The sequence below is a fragment of the Amblyraja radiata genome, chromosome 27, assembly GCF_010909765.2.
Source record: "Amblyraja radiata isolate CabotCenter1 chromosome 27, sAmbRad1.1.pri, whole genome shotgun sequence".
NCBI lineage: Eukaryota > Metazoa > Chordata > Chondrichthyes > Rajiformes > Rajidae > Amblyraja > Amblyraja radiata.
The window spans coordinates 28,380,713-28,396,957 of NC_045982.1; positions in this window are offsets into that span (position 1 = coordinate 28,380,713).

Genomic DNA, 16,245 nt, shown 5'->3' on the forward strand with positions numbered 1-16,245 from the left:
TTCAGGCAGGTTGATTTTGGTCTCACAATAGCTTTTCATTTTCACCCTACAACCAGCTAACAATGGCATGTTTCCTTTATCATTGTTACTTTTTTTGCATATCTTTCATTCATTGTTATTTATCTTTCAACATCAATGTCTATATCTCTCATTCTATTTATCCCTAACCAGTCTGAAGAAGCGTCTCGACCCGAAACGTCACACATTCCTTCTCTCCAGAGATGCTGCCTGTCACGCTGAGTTACTCCGGCTTTTTGTTCCTGTAAGCAGATTAATAAAACATAGTTTATAGTTTAATAAAACAGATCTTTAATGGGACAAGAGAACCTATTTTCATAATTTGTGGAACTTGCTAAGCCATCAAGTTATTGAGAGCCAAGATTGTTGATGTCAAAAAAATAGGGGGAGGGGGAAGAACTGCAGATACTGGAAATCTAAAGTAAATAAAATAGGCTAAAATATCCAGCAGATCAGGCAACTGATCTGAACAAGGAAAAGTTAGAAAAGAAGCAGGTTTTAGGTTACAGAGAAGGGAGCGGTTTGGGCAAATTAAAGGGAATATCTTAAATAGGATGGAGACTGAGATGCGATACAAGTCACTGTGATGCTTGGCAATTGCAGATTATCTGTTTGGAAGAGAAGTAAATGGAAAGATGTGAATATGGACAGAGAGAAAAACCACAGGACTGAGATATGAACCAACAGTTGCTGGAAATTGGAAAATAAAACATTCTGGGAATACTCAGTAGATCAGGTAGCATCAATGGAGAGTTGACAAACTTTTTTTTCACCAAATCTGCCAATTCTGATACAAACTGCAAAGTTACAGGGAAAGGAATTATTGAATACAATGTTGTTTCCAGAGTACCAAAATATTCCTAATCAAAAGAAATGTTGTTTATGTTGGGTCAGGAACCTTCTTCAGATGTTTGTGATAAATTGTTCTTGGCATTTAAATTTGATTAAATGTTTTGTTAATCAAACTTCTATTGCAGAAAGATACAAATAAATCATACATAGAAAATAGTTCCAAGAGTAGGCCATTCAGCCCTTCATGCCAGCATCACCATTCAATATGATCATGGCCGATCATCCAAAATCAGTACCCCATTCCTGGTTTCTCCCCATACCCCTTGATTGTGTTAACCCCAAGAGCTATATATAACACTCTTGAATACATCATTAGTTAGGTTAGAGGTAATAGAATAAATTCACTTGGCCCAGCAGAATGAGGCAAGATTGTCAAGGCAGTAATTTTCTTTGTTGTTTAGTTTAAAGATCACTTGGAAACATGCCCTTGGGCCCACCAACTCATCAGATTCGGCTTGTGCTCATTGTTATTCTGTTGAAGTGTAGATCTCCACTAATATTATTGCAATGTGTTACAGTAAATTGGAGGGGTAGTGTTTGCAGGTAAAAGAGATTGTCCTACAAATCAAACATCAAAAACATGCTATAAATGTAGACAACTTTATTAGTTCACGAATACGCTTAATTTTCCATCATTTCCCTTTAACAAATGCATCATAGTTTAAAAGTAATTACTCAACTTTTTTTTTCCTAGTTTAAATTACAGGCAAGTTGAGTTTGAAACAGAGGCATTGCAGCAAACTTCACCAGGATCCTCAGTCACCTGGTTGGCAGTTTGATCAACATCTTGTTGCTCCTCACACTCAGTTAAGTATGGCTGTTGGAATTAAAAAAAGGTTGATTCAGTATTCCTGAAAAGAAAGCTGCAACTAACAATAAACATCTTTTCCTGCCTTTAACATTTACGGTAGGCAATGCTAGCATTGTATGTGTAGGATTTGGGGTCATTCAACATACAATGCATTAACCATTTACAAAAGATGAAGTAATTGGCTTGAGATGCAGATTAAAGAGCAGTGTACAATGTACAAGGCACTGCAGATGCAGGGTTACAAAAATTGAATAGTGCTTACCTGACTTTTTCCAGCTTTCTCACCCCCCCACTACAATCAGTCTGAAGAAAAGTCATGAAGAGAAACGTTGCCCGCCATGTTCTGCAGAGATGCTGCCTGACCCGTTTTAGCACCATTTTAAAAAAACTATTAGAATGATAAATGTGCATTCATTCAACAAAAAGTCAACCTTTTCCATCCCATCCAATGAGTATGAAATATTGCAGAAATGAAACAAATTTGTGATCATCTCTTCAAACAGAACCTATGGCAACAAAATCTGATAAAAATCTAAAGATTTTCTCTATCAAGATGCAACAACTCAAACTGATTATAGTTGCAGAAAAATTAATTGGAGTGCTAAAAAAAATGCACATGGTAAGCTTGCCTTCCTGGATTTGAGGCCATTACTGGCCAGGAGAGGTTGGACAACTAATTATTTTCTCGAGAATGGTGGATGCGCAAGGCAGATACCAAGACTATAAAAGAGTATATAAAATTGAGATGAATATAAAACCACAAAGGTTATTTGGAAATGTAAAAAAAATTAAAAGCTATCTTGCAAAAAAATATTCTAGGAAAAAATATTTGTATCCTCCCTGGAGTAATCAGACATCATTGTCTAACAAGAACACAGTCTGACAGTTTCCCTGCTCACGGCCATTAAAACTGATAAGCCATCACTTATATTAATATGTGTTCAATGATGCGCAATTAAACAATGAAACATACAGCCTTTAGTCATTTTAGCATGCAGTAACAAGAATAAACAAAGTTATTAAAAAGACCTAGTTTTAAATTCTGCAGGAAATATTATCTTTGAGAATCAGAAACTCTCTAATCCCTAAACCCATTTCTTCATTGACAGTTGCTTTTATATTGGTTATTTTCTGTAATGCAAAGTTACTTCAGAACGCAAATATTGCATTAAAAAAAAGAACTATTTGTACTTGTTTACACAATCTTTCAGCAGGAGATCTAAACCTTTCCTTGTACAGAGACTTGTCTGAGGAAGTCGAGTTGCATGGACCATCAATCACCTGTTTGCACTAGTTCTATGTTATCCCACCTTCACGTTCACTGCATATTAGGGCCAATTTACAGAGGTCATTCACCTCAAACCTCTTTAGGACATGGGAGGAAACCGGAGCAGCCAGAGGAAATCAATGTGATCACAGGGAGAATGTGCAAACTCCACAGAGACAGCACCCGACGCCAGGAACAAACCCAGGTTTCCGGCACCATGAGGGAGGGCTCTGGTGGAAGCCGCTGATTGGTGGAAGCAGACTAGAGGAAGCAGCTGATTGGGTGCAACCTCAGGTTAGTATTTCTGCTTTCTGGTTAAAGGTACAGTGCTTTAGTAAAGGTACAGTGAGCTAAGGGTACAGTGGGCTAAAGGTACAGTGCTTTTTGTTTATATAATAAAGGTGCAGTATAAAGGTCAAGAGGGAGCAGTTGTTTGCGAGTCAGATACCTGCTGATTTCTCCCAGCAGTTTCTATTGTATCGGATCCAGGGTAAGGCGGGAGAATGACAGCCAGAGCAGTGTACTGTTCGGGATGTCAGATGTGGGAGGTCATGGTGTCGGATGGCCCTCCAGACGTCCACATCTGCACCAGGTGCAGCGAGATGGGGCTCCTAAGGGACCGTATTAGGATCCTGGAGCAGCAGCTCGATGACCTCTGTCTGGTCAGGGAGAGTGAGGAGGTCACTCCAAAACCACGGGAGAGAGACATGTGGGTCACGCTAAGGAAGGGCAAGGGGCAGAGGCAGGGACGAGTGAGTACTCCAATGTCGGTACACCTTGCAAATAAGTACTCCTGTTTGAGTACGGATGGGGGTGACAGCCTGCCCGGGGGTAGCGACAGCGGACGGGCCTCCTGCACAGAGACCGGCCCTGTTACTCCTGAAGGTAGGGACAAAAAGAAGAGGGCAATAGTAATTGGGGACTCTATTGTTAGGGGTCGGATAGGCGATTCTGTGGACGCAGTCAGGAGACCAGGATGGTGGTCTGCCTCCCTGGTGCCAAGGTCTCAGACGTGTCTCAACGCGTCCAAGATATCCTGAAATCAGAGGGAGAGGAGCCTGAGGTCGTGGTACATATAGGTACCAATGACATAGGTAAAAAAAGGGAAGAGGTCCTGAAGGGAGGATTTAGGGAGTTGGGAGGAGAGTTAAGGAAAAGGACCAAAAAGGTAACAATCTCAGGATTACTGCCTGTGCCACGCGACAGTGAGAGTAGGAATGGAGCGAGGTGGAGGATAAATGCGTGGCTGAAAGACTGGTGCAGAGGGCAGGGATTCAAGTTTCTGGATCATTGGGACTTCTTTTGGGGAAGGTGGGACCTGTACAGAAAGGATGGGTTGCACTTGAACCCGAGGGGGACCAATATCCTGGCGGGGAAATTTGCAAAGGCTACTGGGGAGACTTTAAACTAGAATGGTTGGGGCGAGGGACTCAAATAGAGAAAGCTAGTAGACAGAAAGGGAGGCAGGAAGCAGAAAAGGGAAGCACTCGGACACAAGAGGAGAAAGAAAATAAAGGAAATAAACAGAGAATAAGAGGCATATAAATGTGCATATTTTAATGCTAGGAGCATTGTAAGAAAGGTGGATGAGCTTAGAGTCTGGATAGACACCTGGAAGTATGATGTTGTGGCGATCAATGAAACATGGTTGCAGGAGGGCTGTGATTGGAAACTAAATATTCCAGGATTTCGTTGCTTCAGGTGTGATAGAATTGGAGCGGCAAGAGGTGGAGGTGTTCCTTTGCTAGTCAGGGAAGATATTACAGCAGTGCTTTGGCAGGATAGATTGGAGGGCTCATCTAGGGAGACTATTTGGGTGGAACAGAGAAGTGGGAAAGGTGTAGCAACACTTATAGGGATGTATTATAGACCGCCAAATGGGGATCGAGAATTGGAAGAGCAAATATGTAAGGAGATAGCAGATATTAGTAGTAAGCACAAAGTAGTGATTGTGGGAGATTTCAACTTTCCACACATAGACTGGGAAACGCATTCGGTAAATGGGCTGGATGGTTTGGAGTTTGTAAAATGTGTGCAGGATAGTTTTTTGCAGCAATACATAGAGGTACCTACTAGAGGAGGGGCAGTGTTGGACCTCCTGTTAGGAAATGAGACGGGACAGGTGGCGGAGGTATGCGTTGGGGAGCACTTCGGGTCCAGTGATCACAATACCATTAGTTTCAATATAATTATGGAGAGGGTCAGAACTGGACCTAGGGTTGAGATTTTTGATTGGAGAAAGGCTAACTTTGATGAGATGCGAAATGATTTAAAAGTAGTGAACTGGGACATTTTGTTTTATGGGAAGGATGTAGAAGAGAAATGGAGGACATTTAAAGGGGAAATTTTAAGAGTACAGAATCTTTATGTTCCTGTTCGGTTGAAAGGAAACAGTAAAAATTGGAAAGAGCCCTGGTTTTCAAGGGAAATTGGACATCTTGTTCGGAAAAAGAGGGAGATCTACAATAATTATAGGCAGCATGGAGTAAATGAGGTGCTTGAGGAGTATAAGGAATGTAAAAAGAATCTTAAGAAAGAAATTAGAAAAGCTAAAAGAAGACATGAGATTGCTTTGGCAAGTAAGGTGAAAGTAAATCCAAAGGGTTTCTACAGCTATATTAATAGTAAAAGGATAACGAGGGATAAAATTGGTCCATTGGAGAGACAGAGTGGACAGCTATCTGCAGAGCCAAAAGAGATGGGGGAGATATTGAACAATTTCTTTTCTTCGGTATTCACCAAGGAGAAGGATATTGAATTATATGAGGTAAGGGAAATTAGTAGAGTAGCTATGGATACTATGAGTTTCAAAGTAAAAGAAGTACTGACACTTTTGAAAAATATAAAAGTGGATAAGTCTCCAGGTCCTGACAGGATATTCCCTAGGACATTGAGGGAAGTTAGTGTAGAAATAGCCGGGGCTATGACAGAAATATTTCAAATGTCATTAGAAACGGGAATAGTCCCCGAGGATTGGCGTACTGCGCATGTTGTTCCATTGTTTAAAAAGGGTTCTAAGAGTAAACCTAGCAATTATAGGCCTGTTAGTTTGACTTCAGTGGTGGGCAAATTAATGGAAAAGATACTTAGAGATAATATATATAAGCATCTGGATAAACAGGGTCTGATTAGGAACAGTCAGCATGGATTTGTGCCTGGAAGGTCATGTTTGACTAATCTTCTTGAATTTTTTGAAGAGGTTACTAGGGAAATTGACGAGGGTAAAGCAGTGGATGTTGTCTATATGGACTTTAGTAAGGCCTTTGACAAGGTTCCTCATGGGAGGTTGGTTAAGAAGGTTCAACTGTTGGGTATAAATGCAGGAGTAGCAAGATGGATTCAACAGTGCCTGAATGGGAGAAGCCAGAGGGTAATGGTGGATGGTTGTTTGTCGGGTTGGAGGCAGGTGACTAGTGGGGTGCCTCAGGGATCGGTGTTGGGTCCCTTGTTGTTTGTCATGTACATCAATGATCTGGATGAAGGTGTGGTAAATTGGATTAGTAAGTATGCAGATGATACCAAGATAGGGGGTGTTGTGGATAATGAAGAGGATTTCCAAAGTCTACAGAGTGATTTAGGCCATTTGGAAGAATGGGCTGAAAGATGGCAGATGGAGTTTAATGCTGATAAATGTGAGGTGCTACACCTTGGCAGGACAAATCAAAATAGGACGTACATGGTAAATGGTAGGGAATTGAAGAATACAGTTGAACAGAGGGATCTGGGAATAACCGTGCATAGTTCCTTGAAGGTGGAATCTCATATAGATGGGGTGGTAAAGAAAGCTTTTGGTATGCTAGCCTTTATAAATCAGAGCCTTGAATATAGAAGCTGGGATGTAATGTTAAAATTGTACAAGGCATTGGTGAGACCAAATCTGGAGTATGGTGTACAATTTTGGTCGCCCAATTATAGGAAGGATGTCAACAAAATAGAGAGAGTACAGAGGAGATTTACTAGAATGTTGCCTGGGTTTCAACAACTAAGTTACAGAGAAAGGTTGAATAAGTTAGGTCTTTATTCTCTGGAGCGCAGAAGGTTAAGGGGGGACTTGATAGAGGTCTTTAAAATGATGAGAGGGATAGACAGAGTTGATGTGGACCAGCTTTTCCCTTTGAGAATAGGGAAGATTCAAACAAGAGGACGTGACTTCAAAATTAAGGGACAGAAGTTTAGGGGTAACATGAGGGGGAACTTCTTTACTCAGAGAGTGGTAGCGGTGTGAAATGAGCTTCCAGTGGAAGTGGTGGAGGCAGGTTCGTTGGTATCATTTAAAAATAAATTGGATAGGCATATGGATGAGAAGGGAATGGAGGGTTATGGTATGAGTGCAGGCAGGTGGGACTAAGGGTAAAAAGTTGTTCGGCACGGACTTGTAGGGCCGAGATGGCCTGTTTCCGTGCTGTAATTGTTATATGGTTATATGGTTATGAGGCAGCAGTTTCACCAAGTTGTGACCTGTAAGGCACTGCACAAATTTGGAACATTGAGGGTGTGATAAATGCTACATGAATGCATATAGTTTCACCTTTATTTGGGGAAGGCATGGGGAGACCAGGTGAATGAAACTGCACCCTAAACCTTGTCACACACAGAACAAGTCAAGCAGCAATGGGACAGGGCCGCAGTCACTGGTCACTCACCTCATTCACACTGGGGAGTTTTTGCTCCAGAAGTTCCAGCATTCGGTTACAGTAACTGATGTTGCACAACAAGACCTGCTGGCGAGCCTCGATGTATTCCAGCAGTGGGTGGAACATGGGCAGAGTGGCCTCAACCTGCGGCAAACAGCAAACAGACTGTCACTGGCAAGAGTCATAGAGCCCAGGAACAGGCCCTTCAGCCCACAGAGCCTGTGCCATCCATCCATGTGCACGCTAATCCTTTCCTTACCCATTATCATCATCTTCCCCTGTATTCTACCATTTACCCACATGAGGGGTAATTTACTGACCAACCCTCACTTCCTTGGGATGTGGAGGCCACTGCTATTAATAACCATGAACAGCAGAGGTGCCCACATTCTCTTTCCCTCTTTGCTAAATTTGTTGTGTTCTACATTGAGTAGTAGATAGAATAAACATAGACCCCACAGCCAGGAATAGCATAAACGTAGAACAGGAACATAGAACAGTACAGCACAAAACAGGGCCTTTTTGTACCAAAACATGATGCTTAGTTAAACTGATCTCATCTGAATGCTCATCTTCCATATCCCTCTATTCCCTGCACTTCCATGTGCCCATCTAAAAGCCTTTTAAATGCCACTATCATATATGCCTCCACCTCCACCCCTGGCAATGCATTCCAGGGCCCAACCACTCTGTACAAAAATAGTTGCACCGCAAATCTCCATTAAACTTTATCTCTCTTACCATATAATGATGCCCTGTAGTGTTGGACATTCCCACCTTGGGAAAGAGGCTCTTACTGTCTAGCCTATCTGCACCTCTCAATTTTATATACTTCTATCAGGTTCCCTTCAATCTTCACCGTTCCAGAGAACACAAACCAAGTCTATCCAACCTCTCTCCCTGTAGCTGAATCCCTCTAATCCAGACAGCATTCTGGTAATCTAGCAATGTTACAACATTTTGAGATATAAGAAATCAAGTCTGCAATTTATCCCATCAGATAAAGCATAAAAAGCAGTTTAATTTGACACCTAATTCACTTTCATATCTTCAGTATTAAAAAAGTTATGGCCATTTTCATACTCGGAAATTAGCATCTTCCCTATTGATTTTCCATTGACTTAACACAAAAGCTGTGATCGAGGACAGTCTAAAGCCCATAACTTTATTAAAAATTAAGAGAACTGAAATAAATTTTCAGTTATTATAGATTGAAGCATTCTGAAACAAATATTAAACAATCTTACTTGGATGACCTGAAATTAAAGCATATAATTAGTTAGTTACCCAATTGTAGCTAATTCCAAAATTCAATTACTAGATCTAAACATCTATCCATTTCTTAAGGAAAGATTAACATTTTTAAATAGCCTAAGTGTCCAAAGAACATTCACACAAGAATTCACAATAAAACATGATTTTTAAATCTCATTGACATTAATTTATAGGCCAAATGGAAGGGATTTAGTGTTCAATTGCTGTAAATTAATGGCCATTTAAATCTGCCATTAAATGGGATTCTGTGGAACGCGCTGGTTTAGAACGCTGCCATTGCGGTGAATTTGTACCCCATGTCGGCATAAAAGATACTGCCGGTTCAGATGGGCCTCCAAGTCAGCTACTCGCAACATAAAATTTTGTATAAAGGGATCTTAAGAAGCCCTTTTTAATGTAAAAATAAACAACCTACCTTGCCTTGTCCCCTACATGAGATCCGTCCCATTGTCGGGGTTCGCGGCTTTAGAGGATGATTTTTAATCTACTATAACAATTAAATAACCCAATCTAGTTTAAAAATACCTGCAGCGAACGAATTTCGCAGCGATTTTTCATCAGCAACTAAGTAGGCTGAACAACATCGATTTCAACAGCCTAGAGAAAATCGCGTTTTAAACCTGCCCCCCTCTCAAAGGCGCCAAAGTCGCGCACACGGGCAGCGGCAGAACTGTAGCGCCGCTGAAGGTAAGTTTTGCAACATACCTAGGTAATCCTCCTCTGCACCCTCTCCAAAGCCACCACATCCTTCCTGCAGTGGGGTGACCAGAACTGCACACAATACTCCAAATGCGGCTTAACCAAAGTCCTTTCGAGCTGCATTACGACTTCAAAAAGGTGGTTATCTATGTAAATTAATTATCTGACCTACTGTAGTTCTATCACATACCTCTTGATTAATATCAATCGCTGGTGGTGGGATGGAGTCGGTATTCATTTCGGTGCCGACTTGAGCAATCTGCGTTAGAGAACAAGATGGACTGTCCCCCATTTCCTCCGCCATTGTTAGTGCACAATAGAATTCTCCAACTGTAAGAGGGACACCGAGCAGGCAGATTAATCTTGAAGCACCACTGATGGACTGCAGCAGCTACAAACCTGTAGGGAAGAGCCAGAGCAGCCATTCTTGGATGAGGAGACATTCACCCAAAGATACAGTTTCATTCACACAACTCGGAACGACATATGGTCAACAGGATCCAACTGTTTACCCCGTTGACTAGATCAACATACCAAACAACACAAAGGATGCCTTCAGCAATCTTCCCATTGTGAAGTTTAAGAGACTTTTGAAGAGGCATATGGATATACAGGGATCACGCACAGGCAGAAGAGATTAGTTTAACTTGGCATCATGTTCGGCACGGACATTGCGAGCCAAAGAACCTGTTCCTGTGCTGTACTGTTTTCTGTTCTATGGACTTCACCATTGTTTCTTTAACATCAATTTTCATTGAAGCCAAATATATTAAAATTAGATTTTTAATTTAAAAATTAGGTACAAATATAGATTATATCTTTTTGGAATCACAAGGGTGCCATAGACGACAACAATTTTAAATGTTTAACACCAACTATGTTTTGACCAAAAATCAAACTACTGGTGGAACTCAGCAGGCCAGGCAGAATCCCTCCACAGATGCTGCCTGACTTACTGAGTTCTTCTAGCAGTTTAGTTTAGAGATACAGCACGGAGACAGGTCCTTCAGCCCACCGAGTCTCCGCTGACCAACGATCACCGCATAATAACGCTATCCTGCACACAATAGGGACAAATAACACATACACCAAGCCAATTAACCTATATACCTGTACATCTTTGGAGCGTGGGAGGAAACCTAAGATCTTGGAGAAAGCCCACGTGGTCATATGGAGAACGTACAAACTCCGTACAGACAGCACCCATAATTGGGATCGAACCCGGGTCTCCGGTGCTGCAAGGCAGCAACTCTACCCCTGCGCCATCGTGCCACCCAGTTTGTTTTTTACTCAAGATTTCAGCATCTGCAGTTTCTTGTCTCTCAACAATTTTTTTGTCCTTGGATTCAACATGACTACCAACCTGCTTACACTAACTTCAATGTAATATAGATGAGACTACAATTTGCTTAACATTGTCTAAATAGCAGCTGCCACAAAAACAGTTACATATTAACTTTGGATGGAAAGATTCCACACATATTTAAAAGGTTTTCAGTTAAAAATCTGACCTATTTTTCCTCAATTATCCAGTTGGTTAATTGCTCAGAGTATTTGTCTTAAATTTTACTTCATTAAAAGTCAGTATTGCGATTAAATCTACATTTTAAACTTTCCCCCTATCTAATACATATTTATAAAAAGTTCTACAAATCCTAATAATCCAGATTATATTCAATTATCTCACAGTCACAACCTACTTTCACAAAATACCAAAGCAGACTCACCTGGTGAAAAATAAAATGTCTCCTTATTCTTAGCTGAATTTCTCCAAGAATGAATAAAGGAAACTTGTTTTATAAATTATAGAAATCTCTGTAGGTGAAGCAATTTCACAAAACTAAAAGTTAGAAAATCAAGGAACCTCCAAACTATTGTCTTAAGTGCCAATCAGCAAAAACAAATATGTATTTTACATTGTGAAACAAGAGATTGAAACAGCCGGTACCTGCAGGAAACCTGTAACAACCACCTCTCTCTGCACTAATAAGTTACCTGTGTAACTCAGGTGGGCTGAAGTCTAGAACCAGAAGTTACAGTTTTGATTCACTTTCTACAGAAGACAAACTGACCACCACCATTTAACCCCTCTCAACAAAATAGGTAAAAGTATACACACAATATACAATTAGTTATTGTGTTTTTCAGTGAGGAATTTAAGAGGTGATTATTTCAGTTGCAATTGAACTTCTCAGCAAAAGAAAATAAAGAAAGCCCCATGTACAAATGTTGGTGTTCTTTAAAATTCTAAATGTATAATATTATATTATATTCTCCAATTCATATTTCATGTATATAATGTCTCCAAAAAAACCTATATTCTCCATTTGATATAAATGTATATTGCAGCCATTGAAGGTTCATAGGTTTTAACCACTTTACTTAATTAAATGTTGCAGTTCACATCCCTCAATCAGTCACCAATCAACAATTAGGAGATTTGAGGAATGGGTAATCTAGCTAATTGCCTGAATACAAAAATGTTTTATCCTCCATTTGAAGAAAAAACTGATGCTGAAAGATAGATGATTCTATTAAGGTATTTAAAATTACAGTAAATGTATTTGTCATTTACCCCATCAATTCCTTCATTATTTAATGGTTCAATGGTTTCTTTGGTGTCATGTGTACAGAGCTACATTGAAATACTTGTTCTGTATGTTATCTAGTCAAATCATTCTATACATGAGTACAATGGATCCTTTAAGGCAACATGGTAGGGGCTATTTACCTTACAGCCTCAAGCTGGGTTTGAGTGTTGCCTCTGTGGTTCGACCTTCTCCCTCGAACAATGTATTCCACTGGGTACTCAAATTTCCAAATGGACTGGGAGGTTAATTGGCATCTTATCTCTTAGTTCAGGAAAATGATAAAATAATTAAGAGGAACTGAGAGAAGTTTATAAAATTCTGAGAGGCATTGATAGGGTAGATGGTCAGATTATTTTTCTCAAAAACCAGAGGGTCTGGTTTTAAGGTGAGAAGGGGAACATTTAAAGGAGATGTGTGGTGAAAGTTTTTTTACGCAGAAGGAGATGGGTGCCTGGAACACCCTGCAGAGGTGGTGGTGGAGGCAGATACAATAGTGGCATTTAAGAGGTTTTTAGGTAGCTATGTGGATATGCAAGGTATGGAAAGAGGCTCTTTGGTCCACCGAGTCTACACTGACCATCAATCACCTATTCACACTAGTTCTATGTTATCCCACTTTCGTATCCACTCCCTACACACCAGGGGCAATATGCAGAGGCCAATTAACCTACAATCCTGCATGTTTTTTGGGACATGTGAGGGGACTGGAGGAAACCCATACAGTCACAGGGAGAATGTGCAAACTACACACAGACAGCACCCGAGGTCAGAATCAAACCTATGTCGCTGGCGCTGTGAGGCAGCAACTCTACCAACTGCATCACTGTGCTGCCCTGCTGCACCACTGTGTGATGATATGTGGCAGAGACGGACATTACATTGCAATGGTAAAAGTATAAATCATTCTTTAAATTTACAAACATGTAAATCACAAGCAAAGGCAGGCACATGGTTGTTCAAACCTTCACCACTATTTTAAAAATCCATAACGAATCAATTTCTAACTTCAGCTCTGCATTCCTGACCACTAGAGTCACCTCTCACTTGTTTATCAAAAATCTCTCTACCTGTCTTGAAAGTCAAAGACTTTGATGTCAGAGTCAAATACTCTGAAGAAGCTCAACCCGAGTTGTCACCTACATTTCTCCTGAGATGCTGCGTGACCCACTGAATTACTCCAGATTTACTTCAGTTTAAACCAGCATCTTCAGTTCCTTCCTACACACTCTGCTTCCCCTTTGAGTGAGACGTTCCCAAATGTTTGCAATACTGAGTGAAAATAATCCACTTTTTTAATTTAATGTGGTAGCTCCCAACCTTTATTCATCTGCGGTTGAAGATTGGACCGACGGTCTATTTTTTAAGATGGCATGATAAATGAATTCAGATTTCTGTCAAAATAATTTTAGTATTCAAAACATTTGATTCCGCTTATCAATCACAAAATTAAAGGATTAAAATTTTAAAAAAGAGCAAAAAGGAATTCTCTCTGTGGGCTTAGAAAGTCCTGGATGGGATAAATTAATTGACTCACAGACTCACAATGAATATTGCGTCGACATTGAATGCACCTACCCGCCTCCCCCTTGCATGCTGACACATTCACATCTGCAGGGCTGCATGTCAAAACTTTCATTGGAATTTTCCATTAATTTAATAAAGTTTTTTGGCCTTGTCAAAGCCCAGTTCAAACCCTAGCCGGAAGGTGAGAACCAGCGATTTAATGGATGACGTCACATCTTCAAACAGTACGCCACGCCTAGTTTTATGTTCTTGCGCACAAGGAAACACTTCCAATTCTGTTAATATCTCTCAAGATTGCATATCCTTCACTCTGATTCATCTCAACTCCACCAGATAATGCAACCTGCCCAACATTTCTTCATGAGGCAATCCAATCATCCCAGATATTAAAAAAATATTCCCTTTTGGAAGTGTTGGAGTAACTCGACGGGTCAGGCAGCGTCTCTGGAGAACATTGATAGGTAACGTTTCGGGTCGGGACCCTTCGTCAGACTGATTGTAGATGGTGGGGAGAAAGAAATCTGGAAGAGAGGAGGTGCAGGACAAAGCCTGGCAGGTAATGGGTTAATGCAGGTGTTATAAATTAATGTGTAGGATGGAACTGCAGGTGCTGGTTTAAACCGAAGATAGACACAAAAAGCTGGAGTAACTCAGTGGTCAGACAGCATCTCTGGCGAAAAGGAATAGGTGACGTTTTGGTTCAAGACTCTTCTTCAGACACTGACTGCTGAGTTACTCCAACTTTTTGTGTCTCTCTTTTGTTATAAATTAACCCCAGGTATCTGCCCACTAAACACTCTCTGAACAGCTTCCTGCATAATCAAATCTTTTCTAAGCAGAATAAATAAATTTCAGTTTCACACCTTTCTCAGTGACTTTTGTCTGGAAATAAGGAGGGGAGAACGATGCTGATGGGATTGCTCCTCAGAGAGCCAGCATCAGAGTTGATGGGCAGAATCACCTCCTCCTGTGTCATAATAAGTAAGAAAGATCCTTGTCCACTCTGTAGAATATCCACCCATTTATGATACAGATCAATGTCTTGCATAGAGACGAAAGTTTTGTGAGATAGACAAGACAAAATTCATACCAAGAAAATGTTGGCACAACACTCAAACATATTTGTTTGAAACTAGAAGAACATATCAATCTGGAATCTGAAGAAGGGTCCTGACCCAAGACATCACCTATGCCTGACCTGCTGAGTTACTCCAGCACTTTGTGTCTTTTTTTTATATCTGCCTCAGATAATACATGAAATAAATATATTTTTTTGTGTTCTTTTATTGATGGGGTTCCATTAGCAGAGCCATATTTATTTCCATTATGTACTGCCCCAAAAGGTGGTACTGAGCTATTTGATGAACTAGTGCAGACCATGTGGTGAAGTTGTTCCCAAAGTGCTGTTGGACAGGGCCTTCTAGATCCCTGACCAGGTGGCAAGGAAGGAAATGGTGATCTGTTTCCAAGTCAGGGCCGTGTTCCCGTTGTTGAGTTTAATTTAGTTTAGTTTATTGTCACGTGTACTGAGGTTGTCAGCAGAAAGACAATACATGATTACATTCGAGCCATTCACAGTCTACTGATACCTGATAAGGGAATAACGTTTAGTACAAGGTAAGGTAAAGCCAGTAAAGTCCGATCAAAGATAGTCCGAGGGTCCCAGATGAGTAGATAATAGTTCAGGTGGGATGGTTCAATTGCCTGATAACCGCTGGGAAGAAACTGTCCCTGATTCTAGATGTGTGTGTTTTCACACTTCTATACATTTTGCCCGATGGGAGAGGAGAGAAGAGGGAACGGCCAGGGTGCAATTCACCCTTGATTATGCTGCTGGTCTTGCCAAGGCAACGTGAGGTGTCAATGGAAGGGAGGTTGGTTTGTGTGATGGTCTGGGCTGCGTCCACAATTTGCTGCAATTTCTTGCAGTCTTGGATGGAGCTGTTGAGGGTAACATTCCCACTAACAAAGAATAGGTCAAAATAAAGAAGCATGTTGAACTGATCATCTTAAAATAGATCCAGAGTATCAAACCCCCCTCACCTGTATCTACCTATCACTTGCCAGGCTTTGTCCCACCACCAACACTTTTCAAGCTTTCTCCCCCTATTACAATCAGTCTGAAGAAGGGTCCCGCCCAAATCGTCATCTGTCCACGTCCTTCACAGATGCTGCCTGACCCGCTGAGTTATTTCAGCACGAGTCAAAAGGAGTCTGAAGAAGGGTTTCAGCCCGAAACGTTGCCTATTTCCTACGCTCCATAGATGCTGCCTCACCTGCTGAGTTTCTCCAGCACTTTTGTCTACATTCAATTTTCCAGCATTTGCAGTTCCTTCTTGAACGAGTTACTTCAGCACTTTGTGTTTGACATAAAATAGATCCAATTTAGATAAAGAATATTGGTGCAGGTAAATAATAACTATTCCATACTTTGTAATGCCCACATTACCGAAAGGACTCTATTCCAGACCTACTTGATTGTATATTTGGGGTTGGGTCACCTTTCTTGATGATGTAAAGTGGGATAACATGGAACTAGTGTGAATGGGTGATCGATGGTCGTAGTGAATGTGG